General features: G+C 41.0%; 1 protein-coding gene across 19 annotated transcripts in view; it reads right to left on the bottom strand.

The window, feature by feature from the left end:
• The window catches only part of NCKAP5 (NCK associated protein 5), a 439,736-nt gene that overhangs the window by 189,723 nt on the left and 235,586 nt on the right, over nucleotides 1–14,427 (bottom strand). The window lies entirely within an intron of this gene.

Raw genomic sequence — 14,427 nt, 5'->3', positions numbered from 1 at the left:
ATAATAATTTATAATAGTGGTAACCAAGGGACCAAAAATAAGAACATTACCAAGTGGAAAAGGGATCTTAAAGACAGTGATAAATAAGCAGATGCCACAAAGGGAGGCTGCACGGAATTAAATGAAATATCTACTACATACTTGCGCAAAAATATGGGAAATTACTCAGAGAATAGAGGGGGTTTGTCTAGTAAGTCACACACAATATCTGGGAAATGTAACACTGCAAAACAAGAAACAAATTACTGGAAAATAAAGATATCGTTCTAACAAAACTATCTAATCTCTGTTCTTACTGTTACATAACCACGTTTTGACAGGTGCTGAGTAATCCTTTGTTTCTGCTAAAACGAAAAGAGCAGAGTGCTCAGCACCAAGAAGAAGACACACAGCACCTTTGGGAAAGAGAATCTGTCCCATGAACATTAATTCGGGCCAGTGATATGAGAATAATATTAAAAACAGTTAGAATTTCTTGAGATCTGATCCCATCAACACCAACTTTTAAGATTATGCTGTTCCGGTGACACTTGCTGAACACTCTTCTACAGATGCATTTCACTGCTGCTAAGGAGACACCTAGAGCTTGCAGGGAGCCAGAGGATAGCGTAGAAAATGACACAGTAGAAAGGCATGGTTACTAATCAGTGCTTAAGACAAGTTTACAAGACTACAGAAATTGGACTTAAACCCCAATTACTGTCCCTGCGGTAACTGATAAGCCACCTCGGAGGAACTGCTCTGAACCCCAGCTGCCCAAGCTAATTCAAAGGGCCAGGCTGTGCCTGAGCCTCGTGGTACAGTAACAGCTCCACTGCGGTAACACGCTGAAGAACAGAGATTCGGCCATGCCTTCAGCACTCACCCAGCATCATTACTGCCGCAATGATCTTACTGTGGTACAGCACCAACCTCTGTGTGTCTGCTGCACTGGCCGTGCTCTGGTCCTCAGATAAACCTTCCTTCTGTATTAGGTACAAAGCCACATCTCCACGGGGAGGACTACAGAGAACTACAGTTGTTGTGAATATTTTGGGTACTTCACAGCATTTCTTACCAAAACATAACACTTCAAAAAGCAGATGAATGTCCTTTCTTCCATCTCAGTGATCTCTGGTAGGTTGTGAACAGCTCCGCTGATGCTGCCCAGCAGAATGACTGTGCTGCATCTCCGTGTACAGCCATGTTGCCACTAACCACAAACCCACATTTTCTAGCAGAACATAGAATATACAGCGGAGATTCACAAATTCAAACTGTCCCCTACAGGTCGAAGGGCAGCATAAGCTATCTCGAGGTTTCATTTACCTCTTGCTAGTAGGTCACAGAATGCTGTTGCTACCACTTACTTTGTATTTTCATGTGGGAAAGTCTGCATTATCATCCTACATGAAAAGATCAGCACATCCACAGGATTTTATTTTTTTTTTTGAAGAGTAATAAGAGAAAAGGATGTGGGAGTTACCTTAAGAAAACTATCCGTAACGCAGCAACAAATGCACTCATCAAGAACAATAATATTATAGGAATTAAATGTTTTAGCATAAGGAACTTCTGGACTGAGTTAAATGTCCAGTTTTTATTCAGTCAGCTCAAGGGCAAGCATCACGACACAGTATTAGCTATATGAGCAACTTGCTGTACAAAGCTTATGCTTCTTTCAGGGTATGGGATAAATAACAGGTAAATCACAAGACTCCCTACAAGACCAGAAACAAAAGTACTAACCTATGACCCTGAAATCATGGGTTCCCTTCTCAGCTACAAGAAATTTCCCATATGAATGAGAAGACTAAAGAGTCCAAAGGGAGAAAAAAGGAATAAGTTACCACCCACACTTGGAGAGTTTTCAGTCTCTAGGACACAAAACACTCACACGTACTACGTACAGTAAGCAGCTCCCAGCAGCAGCAATCTTATCTACAAGGAAAGATAACTACATTTTTATTCAAACACAGAAAAGCCATAACAAAGAGTCAAAAGAGAGAAGTGAACCTCATGTACTGAAAGGCCAGGATTAACCAGAGATTTTTTTGTCCCCAGAAGTAGATCACATCCCTGAATTCCCCAGAAACTGTGTTGTCAGAACACCCTTTATAAGCTCGTCTGTGCAAAATAAAGGTGTGTGAAAAAAAATGAACTAGCCAGAAGTGGTTCCTATTTTTATACTGAATGTATGCTTACTAGAAAGGGATACAATTAGCATGCAACATGAAGAAAAGGTTAAATAAAAAAAGAAAGTGTTGTGAAACATCAATATGTTTTAATACCAGAAACATCGTTGCTATCTTCAAATGAAGTGATATGTATTCCCACTTGCCAATTCTTCTTTAATTGCAATCACCATGAGCTCTGCTCAAACTTTTCCCTGCTGCCTCTCCTCGCGCAGCTATAACCTTCTCCTCTTAGAAGTATAACCCTTACCTCACTCTTGTTTCCCCTTTTTCAGCCTCTCCAGATAGCCTCGCTTTCATCACATCTCCCTGTCAAATCTCTGGTAACTTTCCAAATATGCAAAAATTTCAAGTGAACAAACTAGACTGAAAGTCAGGGTTAGCAAGCTCAACCAATACTTTTAAGTACTAGAATATTTTAACACTTGAACAAGTACTGTTTGTAATTACTTTTTCATGAACGTTTGAGCAATTTGAGTTTCACTAGCTGCTCATTATGCTCGTGAGCAAGCATTTGCACGTCAACAAGTTCATTTTTGTGTAGATGTAGAAATGTTCATGTCAAAATGTTTCCTTTCTCATCCAGTCAGGGACATGTACCACACATTAATTCGTCTTCTCAAAGTAAAGCAAGAAATCAGAGCGAGATTCATGATCAAAACAAAATGCATGAAAACTATTTATGGCTCAACTGAAATTAGGACATGTATTTGACAGAAAGATCCAAATTGCTCCTCAGCACTCCATGAAGAGGCAAACAGACAAAGCTTATTTTCAGAGTCCCTGGTTAATAGCCGTGCTCTCGGTCTCAGGACTGACCCCACGCAGCCCTGCGATGAGTGTCTCCTAAGAGGTGCTCAACCATTTAAATCTCCTGTAATTCACCAGGACCGCGTCGCAAATGTCAGGACCTGGTTCCTTCACGTTACACCCACGTGTGAACATCTCCGCTCTGGAGCTCTTGAATGACCCCTAACGCTACAACACCCAGTGGAAAACACAAAAGTGACAAAAAAATAAAAGTACACAGCACGAGTGGCAGCCACAAAAGGCAGACCAAGGTGCATGTTGTACAGGGCAGGGGTTGTACGATCAGGGTTTCATTTCTGGTGAGAGGTTTACACACATTGCGACTCAAACACGTAGTAGGTTAAGGTTTTGTACGGAAAGGCTACCTTCTTAACCATTTTTTTTCCTCTCAGGGCTATTTCACTGTCAACCCTAGATTTATATGTGGACAACAGTCAAGCCTTTGCATGTGGAGACTTGCAGTTAAACTCCTTCAATTGCTATTGCAAATAAAACAAGCAGATGCCTAGTTTGAGTGACAGGACTGGCTACATGACAAAAACTTACCAGAGTACTCTCTCCACTGGGGTCAAGTGTTCACCTAACTCAAGCAGGTTTCTTATTTCAAAATCCTCTAAGTCTCATCCTACTTTTTGCTGGACGTGCTTGATGGCCCTCCCGAGTACTGACGATTTCATATCCTCTGCATTTAAAAAAAAAATCTAAAACCATTTTCCCCTTCCCCACCCTAATGTGCCATGCCAACAGCCTCACTTTTTCTAAAAGCCTGTAGGCGAGATGTGCTGGGTCTGCACGGCTGGGTGCGGGCAGGGGGTTCTGTGAGGAGAGGCCGGGGCTGCCCTGTGAGGACACGGCTGGCTCCAGCTGCTTCCAGCTGGTTCCAAGCAGTTCCAGCTGGTTCCAGATGATTCCATCTGGTTCCAGCCAGTTCCAGCCCTATCACAGGGCCCCCCTGAGCCCCTCAGCCACACTGGTGGTGCCTCAGGGACAGCGTAGTTGAGAAAGGACAAAACCCTGCAGGGCAGCAAGGTGTTGGATTAAATTTGTTTCTCACTATCCAGATCTACTTTAATTGGCAATAAATTAAATTGATCTTCCGTGAGTCAAGTCTGTTTTGCCTGTGACAGTAATTGGCATGTGATCTCCTTGTCCTAACCTCAGCCCAGGAGCTTTTCCATCTTGTTTTCTCCCCAGTCCTCTTGAGGGACCAAGGTCACCCCACCACACCAGAATATTTTGTTTTTAACTTTTTTATCTTTCACATAAAAATCATACTACTCCGTTGATTAACAATGTTATCTCTATGTTAAAAACATGGCTGTGCATCAAGATTTAAAACTATAGACACCTGCAAGTGAAATATTCAAGGGATTCAGCGTACACACACCACACATGCCATACAGGTTGTAGGTGTTCAAAAGGGAGTCAGCCCTACAGCTACACTGAAGGTGGTCCCTCCTTTTTCTGTTTAGCCCTTCTTACAAACTACTGTTCTTACAAACAGACGGGTATTACAGGACTGCTCAGCTCAAATACAAAAGATGTCTTATATGAAACACAAATGTAACCTCCCCTCATATTTAAAATTAATTCATAAGTAGTAAAATGGGCAACTGTTTATACAGAAGTAAAATTCCTCTTTATTCTTGAATTTGATCATTGCTTTCCCAGTGTATCATAAGGTGGTACTACTATGACACTACTAATCATGTTGACATCAGAGAACAATTTTGTCAAAAGAAGTCGACATCAGGATACTTAACACGGGCTTAATATTGCTCTAAATCAGGCTATTAACCTGCACATTAATTTTTTAACAACTATTTTTAAGCATTTGCTAAAGAGGGCTACAATTTCTGTATAATTAATATTGATTTCAAACAGTTACTTTGCACTGAATTTAAATGAGAGGGAGAAAATACACTTTTTTGTTATTGTTGTATGCAGTCTGAAGCACCACTAAGTCATTGCTAACCTGAAGTGAGTCTTTCTGTAAATTCTTATACAATTTCTGATGATACGCATCTGCTACCTTGCAATAAGAGTAATAATTTAATAGAATCACAGCCTGGTCTGGAAAAAAACACGGTACCAGCCTGAGGATCAACTGGCAGAAGCAGACAACAAAAACAAAATCAAGCAAACAAATAGCTACTACTAGAAGCACATTAAAATTCTGCAAATCAGTTTCTGTAGCAAGTCAATGCCCAATACTGTTATGAATAAATACATATATTCAAAGTACTCAAAACCACTATTTTGCTATAATACTGGGGACTATCTGTACCAACACAGTAGTGTTGGGGGCGTTCAGAGTGTGCTGCATACTGCAATCACTGTCGTATCAGCATTCAGTAACTCTGGAGCCTCTTAACCAAATTAGTGGATTCCAGCTCACTGGGCAGGATACAAACATAAGGACATTCATCAACATAAAGGCTGTGCTGCAACATATACGAGGGCTTGGAAAATTACTGTCAGGAAGGTGTGTACAGAAATATAAATTGCCCGTTCAAGATTACGTGCAAGAAGCCTGGGACAGGTCGCCTCAGTCTAAACCCACATGTGGACCCTCTGCCCCAAGACCTTCCACCTCTGCCTCCAGTCCCTATGCACACACAGGCAATGGTCTGGGAAGCATGGGGAGATGGTGGTAGCCCCATACCAGGTGAAAAGCATACTCAAAATGTAAAGATATACTCATAAAGATATGGAAGAAAAAGCTTTGAAGTTTTTCTTCTGCCTGAGAGGAGCTAGACACGCTCCACTTTTGAAAGCCTGCTGCAGGCAGCAGCCATGGAACAGCAGGGATGAGGAGGGCTAACCCTCATCCCCTCGCTGGTGGAACAGTTCTGTTTTCCAAGAATTAAGTGTGAAATAGTAATTGAAATGGAAACTGGAATTTGTGACTTCATCTCTTAGTTGGTTACTTTAACAGCGTAACTTTTCCTGATGCAGTGAGTATTTAATTCCCCCAATATAAAACACAGTAATCAAACAGTATTTGATCAAGTGCCTCTTGTCCACGGAAGGCACCTGAACCCCCATTACCCAGAGCCCAAAGCCTGGGGCTCCCATGCGAGGCGGGACCTTTCCATCAAATTCCCCTTGTGCAACCTGGTCCCAAACCCAGCACACAGGAGACTAAGGTCCTCTGTCTAAACTTACTTCACTCACAGATGATAGGAAAGAATCATAAGAATAGAGAGAGCAGATACCATTTGTTACTTCATCATAAATTGTACCAGGTACTGTATTTTTGTTCAAATTAAAATGAGTGAAACTTCAGTGTCCTTTGTTTGCTCCTCATCGATCGCTGTTAAACCAAATGTTTCTCATTCTGTAATCAATACTTCTCTGCAAAAATAAACCAAGGCACTGACAAACAACTTTGCAGCACACTGCAGCTTTCCTTGTAGCGGACTTTGACAGCATGAAAAAACACTACCCCAATGAACAGAAAAAAAGAAGTGCATTGCTTATTGTACTTATTACAATTTTAACAGGCTGCTTACAGCTGAATCATTTTACTGTAACAAGACTTTATTAAATCAGCCAGCTATTGAAGCCAGAACTTTCCAACAGTGGCAGTTAATATGCCTTTGTCCTTTATTAATGTTTCCAGCTATACTGGGAAAACTGACAAATACTCTCAAACACTCAAAGCTTTCCCAGTGATGAAGTTATAGGTGTTTTTAAACCACTGTGAAGCATTAAGATATAAACACTAATAACTTAAGCACTTGGAGGGTTCATGGAGGGAGAGGTAGCTTTATTTCCACATCTCTTCAAAATAAACTTAAAGGTAAAATTATGTCGCTGCTTTGTAATCAAAATGAATTACCCTTTCATCTGATACAGGCTTTTACCACAGAGACAGTTCCCTGAATTATAATACAGCTCTAATTTTTTCCCCAATTATTTCATGATGTAATCATTTTTTTCCTAACCTTATTCCCACTAAAGCTCTGCAACAGCAAGATATAAGTAGTATAAAAAGCATCTCCTAATTTTAGGCTGGTATCTTCTAGCTCTTTCATTCCAGTAAGAAAAAATGATGACTCTCTGGAATAGGATTCTGCTCCCAAAATGACAAGCTGCCCTGAATAAGCCAGGAAAATCTAATTGGCACTAAATAATTTGTATTAGCATTTTCTAAAACTGCCTTATAAACAGTTAAAGTGAGTAATTTCAAGCAAATAATTTATTTTTCACTATTAAGTTTTAATATGCTGATAGATCTCTCCCTTTTGCCTCATAACAGACTAGTGCGTGTATTCCATGACTACCAGATGTAAACTTCAGGCTTTGCTTGGCTCTGAGATGAATAGCAGGATAGGAAACATTTATTATTACTAGTGATATTTTAGTGACAGTAGTTTACAGACTTTATATTCTTGGGTGATAACACTGCTCCAGAGCAATTCAAGTAAATTAGAAACACTTTCTTGGTATGGTTACTACTTCCGAATAAAATAACACTGGCTTTCATTGTGCAGTAGCTCAAAATTGCCACCATGTGGCAGGACAGCAACTTAATTTAGCATTATTTATGCTGCACTGATATGGTTTTAATTGCATCTGTACAACAGAATAACTGCTGTGCTGAAGCTCCTTTATCATTGCAAGCCTACAATTAATCTGAATTAGGCAGGCTATTACATGAGCAACGCTGTATATATAGTTGGAGTTGTAACATTTATTTTACAGATTTTTTTCACAGAATAATTCATAAAGCCTTTCAACACAGAGCTAGATGGCTAGCACTACTGTCTGCCCATCTCCTTCGACAACTATGGCTCATGGCCACCCCTTGGAAAGGAAGCTCTTATTGCCAACAACTCTTTAATTCTGTGAAGCATGCAACAAAGGCCACAGAAAATTGGAATTGCCATTAAAAATAAAGTAAAATGAAAACAAACACCACCAACAACGCCAAAACCCACTCCTAGTCTTCCAGAATCAACTGAAGGCAAGTATGTGGTCGACTTTTCCTTTACCACCTTTCCTGGAGACACACCTGTAGCTGTCTATTGGGTTACACCCAATCCACCACAGCGACACGCACCATTTGCGGACATGCCTTATGCAGGTGAACCACCTGCATCGCCAGTAGCCACCATTACCTAGAACTTCTTAAAGATCATCTCCATATCATGTTTTCAAAGTTGAACAAAGGCAAGGATTTTTTTTTATTTTTTTTTAATCCTGTCTCCCTCATGCAACGATTACTGTTCATTCAAATTCACAACTGATAGCCCAATTTCCAAGACAGGTATTGATCCTCAGTTCTCAGCCTAATTCTTTTTCCATTTTGGATATATTATTTCCTCACAAGGGATGAGTGTAAAGAGAATACTCTTAGTGAACAAGGAAGTCCCACACAGATCAAGGTTTTTTTTTTTCATTATTATCTTAAAATGATAATGCTTTTCAAAAATGAATTTGCAAATGTAATTGAGCTTTTAATAGCTTCAACAGACAGTAATTAAAGAAATTTCATTTCCCTAAATTAAACATAATGAAATGTTTTTCAAGATCAAGTAAAAACTTGGAAACAATATTAAGACAGAGATAATTCATATGAATACCTAGTATTCCGAAGTGTGCAGAACAAACTTCTGTCAATACCAAAATGAGAACCAGTGGAAGTAATACGTAATGTAATGGAAATTTTTTTCTCCCCTAACACATGTTAAGTTTTAATAGCTGATTATAATTCCAAGCTCTTTGCTACACAGTTTTTTGATAAGGTGACATGATTATATTAAGATGTCTAACTAAGCGCAGACATGGGATTTTTTGGTTTTTATGCTGTTTTAACTTGCAGTGCAGGCAAAACACTGACCAAGTTCTCTCAAGCGCTTTACATGTTCTTTGTTTTGTGCCCTACGGCAATGCTTTCAAAACAACTATCTGGAAAAAAAAAAAAAAGTAATGGAAGTTTGTAAATAAAGAAATCTCTCACTTAGGGAAGAGTGTTTTGGCAAGAAAGCCAGTAGGCCAGCAAAACGTTTAATTAAAATGTTGATGTTTCTTTACTGTTACCATTCTACAACCAACAGAGACAAACACGAACTCTTCTTCCACATTTTCCTCTGCTGCTCAAAAACATGGCTGCGGAGAGTTACCCATCCCTTCTGGAGGCAGGGGAAGGAACTGAAGAATGAATACCAGCCATTTTCACTGTTCTCGTTGACCACGTCCCTGAGAAAGCCAGCAGAACCTGAAGGAAGACTCATGGTGGGGTTGGTATTGCTTGGGGCTGGAGCTGCCAGCAGCAGACAGGTCTCTGCTTTACGCTTCCTTTCTACTGCTGCTGTGCTGGGCAAAGGGCAAACAAAGAAGAGTAAAGAGCAAGACAGGAACAAGAAACAAGAGTAGCCTGGCCTTCTGATGTTCCTTGTCCTGGTGGAAGGACGGGTAAGAATGTACCTTTCCTCACAGGACCTGACGGGGGCAGAACTAGCACCAAACACTACAGGTCTGGGCCGTATGACAGAGGGTTGTTTCCACAGTTGCACATGCTCAGATTACATTTAATTTTTGATATGGCACAGTTGTGTTTTATAGTTAAGTAGTAGATAATTGCTGTCAGTTTAGATGAAGTTCCAGACTAAGCACTATTGTGATTTCATATAAATAAAAAATAAAGTCCCATAAAGAACAAAGGAGAACCTTATTACAGTACTGTGCTATTTTGTTCATTGCTATTTTCATTAACTTGTGATTAGCACCAGGACTTATCGGCCATCAGAAACCAATCAACTTCTCCAAGCTGATTAATCCCCAAGATTAATTACAGTACAATCCACAAAGCTGTGCACGATGTCTCCATCACTTAACGAGCACCGTGTGGCTTACACTTCATGGCTGCAGGCACGACCCTGAGCAGCACCTCTCTGGGCTAGGTCAAACCGCAGGTTACGGTGGCTGCCATTCCCAGCAGCTATGGATACCAGCCCAAATATAAATCCTTACACTTATAATTCACTCTTGGAACTGCTAATAGAGGTGTAACAGTGTATTGCTCAGAACGTGAACTGTGACGGACTGACACCTCCGTGGCAGCCAGCCCACCACCAAACGAGCTTTGAAGTCCCCTGTGCGCGGAGGCAGGCGATGGAGCACTGCTGTGACCCTCGCCACCTCTGCCGTGGTCAGCATCCCCCTGCTGGGGTTACTGTCACAGCGTAAATTACTTCTGCTTATCTGAAATGAACGTGAGCCTATGCCCAAAGCAAACGTTGTTTTTTTCCCCCTCTGTAACTGACCAACGTGTTCGTTGGATGATATGAACAGCTTCTTTTCTAAATAGCTGAGTGCTCACAGAACAAATGGGCACGTGGCTGAACCAAGCATTTCCCACTTGGGTCTGTCTTAGAGAGACAGGAGGTAGGCAGCAGAGCACACACAGGAAAAGCATTAAAAAAAATAAATAATAACTTCTAAGAGTTTTATTTGGTGTAACAGGATAGGCCAGTGGAACTGTGCTTCACCACTCCAGGGACCTCTGGTATTTACTCAGAAGCTAGGAGTAGCACGCATTTCCTGCCCCGATGCTAGGGACAGCGAACATTTTGTCACTGTCTGGACTTCTTATGAATGTACTCGTATTTTCTCCTAATAAATAGGATATCAAGACGTTACCTGAAATAGGTGCCAGGCTAAACAAGAATGAGGACAGAAGATACAGAACCGATCACGATGATTGTCAGAAGTGGTTCAGAAACATCTGCAGTGCCACCATGCCCCCACGGATCTGGGATATGCTGATATTTTAGTTTCCACACACACACTTGTTTTTGCCTTTCTCAGCTGACACACTCAACACCTCCGGCATCACTGTTTTGCTGCTAGCTACCTTTCCATTTAGCATTTCTATTTCCCAGGCTCTTTACAGCATTGCTCATGAACATGTCAGATCTTATTACAATTTTTTCTGTGTTCGCTTGAAGAGTCCATTTATGGCTGGTAAGTAACTGCAAAAAAAGGCACCTTATTTACTCAGCTGTTTCATGCACGTATTCCAGAGGCCTATTGCTTTAGTTTTCTGACGAATGGACCTCTATCATTTTCACTCCTTAAGCACTGCAGGCACTGCTGTAAGCAATGGGGAAATATGGTGCGTTTTTTGTTGGCTGGCACATCTTAAATGGTATTTTTAACAGAGCTGCCACTGCAAAATCTTTATGAGGGCTGATGATGCACTCATCCAGAAGAACTGACATCACTTGCAGAGGCCAGACTGAGTTTGCAAGCCTGGTAGATGGAAGAACTTGAAAGAAAAAAAAAAGAAAAAAACCCAACAAATTTACATCGTGTTTTTCATTTGTTCACTGGTCCAACCGGAGTGATTGGAAGACTGTATCACAACCTGATAGCATTTTGCAGAGTCCCTTTTCAGTAATAGGTTCACTTCAATGTCTATTCGAGTTTCCACAGACCAATTTCAGCTAAGCGCCAGCCAGGCTCTACCCCTTTAGTCTCCTTTCCTTACTAGAACAGGTGGGCTAGGTATACTTCTACAGGAGAAGATCAAAAACAGATAAAGCCTCTGACATCGAGCTCTCTGGTTTTCATTTCCACGTTTATCTATTTACATAGGATATAACTGTTTTGTTGCATCTAACCATAGTTTATTCTAATTTGTTAATTGCACTTAGTCATGTACTCATCTCTCATTTAAGACATGACTAAAAAGTCTGCTATTTTCCAACCTAACAGCAAATGTTGACAATTACAGCTGCTTGATTTTCTTAAAGAAAAATAGAAAAGATGTTTCTTTCTTTACAGAAAGTGCCAAATACTGAAACCAAAGAGTGCAACTTTCTTCTCTGCTGCCTCTTCCACCTTCACACTGGTTGAAAATATCATAGAGAAGGAGGTGCAGCTATTAGGCTGAGAGAAGATCTGTCTCTGAACAATAAAACACTTAACCACATAATTAACATGCCGTGTTCTACCAGTCGAGACCTTCCACGTGCATTTTCTGTTGTGTAGAGCACTAGAATAGGAGTCAGGGGAATCGTGCTAAATTTTTGGTACGCTTTAGCCAGCGCACCAAGGCTTCCCGTCGCTTCCACACAAGGTTCCCTTACAGATGTTTGTAAAAGCAACACAGCGACCACCCCCGAATCACGAGTGCTCAGCAATGCTTTCGAGATTGCCTGGTTCACAGCCACACCGGGTTTGTCTGTCCACTGGGTGTAAGAAGAGCAAACTACTTGTAATTATGTAGTGCTTAAGCTGTGGTGAGAAAGAAATTTTGCTGTTTATCTCCAAAACAGGAAATTTGCTGTTCACTAATGCTTCTGTGGACCGCTGTAATATATTACTACAGCAAACAACTTCCTATAACTCACTCAAGGCATCAAGCTTGGTATCAATTTTAATACAGGTGAAATATGAACAATTTTTATCTAAATAGGGCTGAAAAGAAAGAACCCAGCTGCACTGACCACAGAGGCAAAGTCAAACAGAGCTGGGCTCCCTGGAATTAGGCTGCATAAGAGTTTTGGTCAATTTTTCAGCTGTTGTGGGGACAGGGGGATGAATCCCAGCTAGTACTGGTGGCTCTGCCCCTGCCCTGGCATCCAGAACCAAGTCAGGAGCTACACGCGAAGAACAAAACTGAGAGAAGTTTCTTCATCCCATTTGCATTACATTTCCAGAAACTTGATGTTCTTGCTTCCTCAGGGCTCACACGGATATTTCTGCGAACCTGTTTATGCCCCATAAAAAGCTCTTCCTTCTGTAATGTGTTTTACACTCCTCCTTCACACCCTAACTTTCATTCACCTCTTCCTACATGTTCCAGTTTGTGAGCAGGCTTCCCTTACCAGCTGATGTAACATACAGCTGCTGAATGCAACCAACAACTCTGAAAAACCAGTTTTAGCATGAAAATACTTTTCAGCTTTTGATTTAAGGCACATCTTTTCGTACAGTATCGCCCGCATCACAAGTTTTCCATCTGAGGGGGTAACATCACCTCAGCAACATCTGCTGGGCAATTGTACGTAGCACAAGATTTCCAACAACAGCCTGGGAATCCTGACCTGCTCCTCCAGCGACAGCCATGGGGAAAGTTTTTTTTAACTGGAAAACTCTGCCAGTCAGTGCTCCAGGGCGCTTGTTAATGGATACTACCAGAAACAGGATGTTCCCAAGAGATAACAATTTTCCTCTGACACTCAGAAATCATTTCTAAATAAGCAGCGTCACCATGGATGCCAATCACAAATCTGCAGTGTAAAGATGTAATTACAAAATGCCTGCTGCACGGCCTGTGCATACTGAGCCAAATTCCCTCTCGGTATTCATCCCAAGTGGCTGGGCTGTGATTACCCACAGCACATCAGTACCCCCGGGCTCCAAACGGCTCTCAGCACTACTTACAAGCATAGTAAGATCCTGCCTCTTCCCCAGCGAGTTCACTACCTACGCTGGCAATCACACAGCCAGCAGAAGAGTCAGAATAGAGGCGGTTTGACAAATAAGCTATTTGGATCAGACATTAAGCATTTTCCAAGATTATAAAAGAATTCGGTGGCAGAGGTAGTATTCTGCCTTGTACAACGCTAAAGCTAAAGAAGAATATGACCTTTAATGAGAACAGTGAGTAGGGATTTTATCCACCTGGTTATCTGAAGTCCACAGCAGTTATTGGAAAGAAAGAGTGTCTTATCAGCACAGTTTGGAGAATGAGTGAAAGCCGCTTCACAGCCAGGTAAGGCCCCGTATCAGGCCTGGTACTTTTATTTGTATTAGTTTCCAGAAAAACTGCAGAGTGCATCATGCCAAGTGGTATGGAAATAACACAGTCCAAACATCACAGTCATTCCCACAGTCTAGACAGTCTCCTCTCGCAGGACATTTAAGCAAGTCTGATCACCAATTCCAGACTTGGAAAACTATGTCATGAGATCTTCGTTATGAAAGATCCCATAGAATACCAAAAGATGCTTTATCACAATGCAGTGAGCATAGAGCCAAAACAAACATAAAGTATGTAAAAGCAAATTCCTGACAAAGCAAAAACTGAATTAAAGATTATGAGACTGAAGTAGGGCGGAAAAGAGAGGAAGAATCATAGTTGATAGCTCAAGCCATACGGATCTATGCAAAGCTATGTAAGTTTATTGTACAATTTCCTCATTCTATTTTAATATTTCTTTTAAACCTTGAACCAAAATTGCAGAGAGTAAGGTGATTACGAAATGCCAAGAGGAAAAAGCAACAAACAAACAAAAACAAAGCAAACCTTTGCTTAATGGCATAAAGAACAGTCACAAGTTCAAGTCTTGCTCTGGCTGCTGTGACTAGTTTTCACATCTACTCGAAAAGTGCTCCGTGCCCTGAAACAAGCAAATAGTTCTTTCCAGTTTCTCCTATCTCTGTTTCACTCATCTCCAATAGACTATTCTCTGTCTACATATGT

Source organism: Anser anser, assembly GCF_964211835.1.
Source record: "Anser anser genome assembly, chromosome: 6".
Lineage (NCBI taxonomy): Eukaryota > Metazoa > Chordata > Aves > Anseriformes > Anatidae > Anser > Anser anser.
Note: the sequence above shows the minus strand (reverse complement) of the source record. Positions and strands in the feature narration are given on the sequence as shown.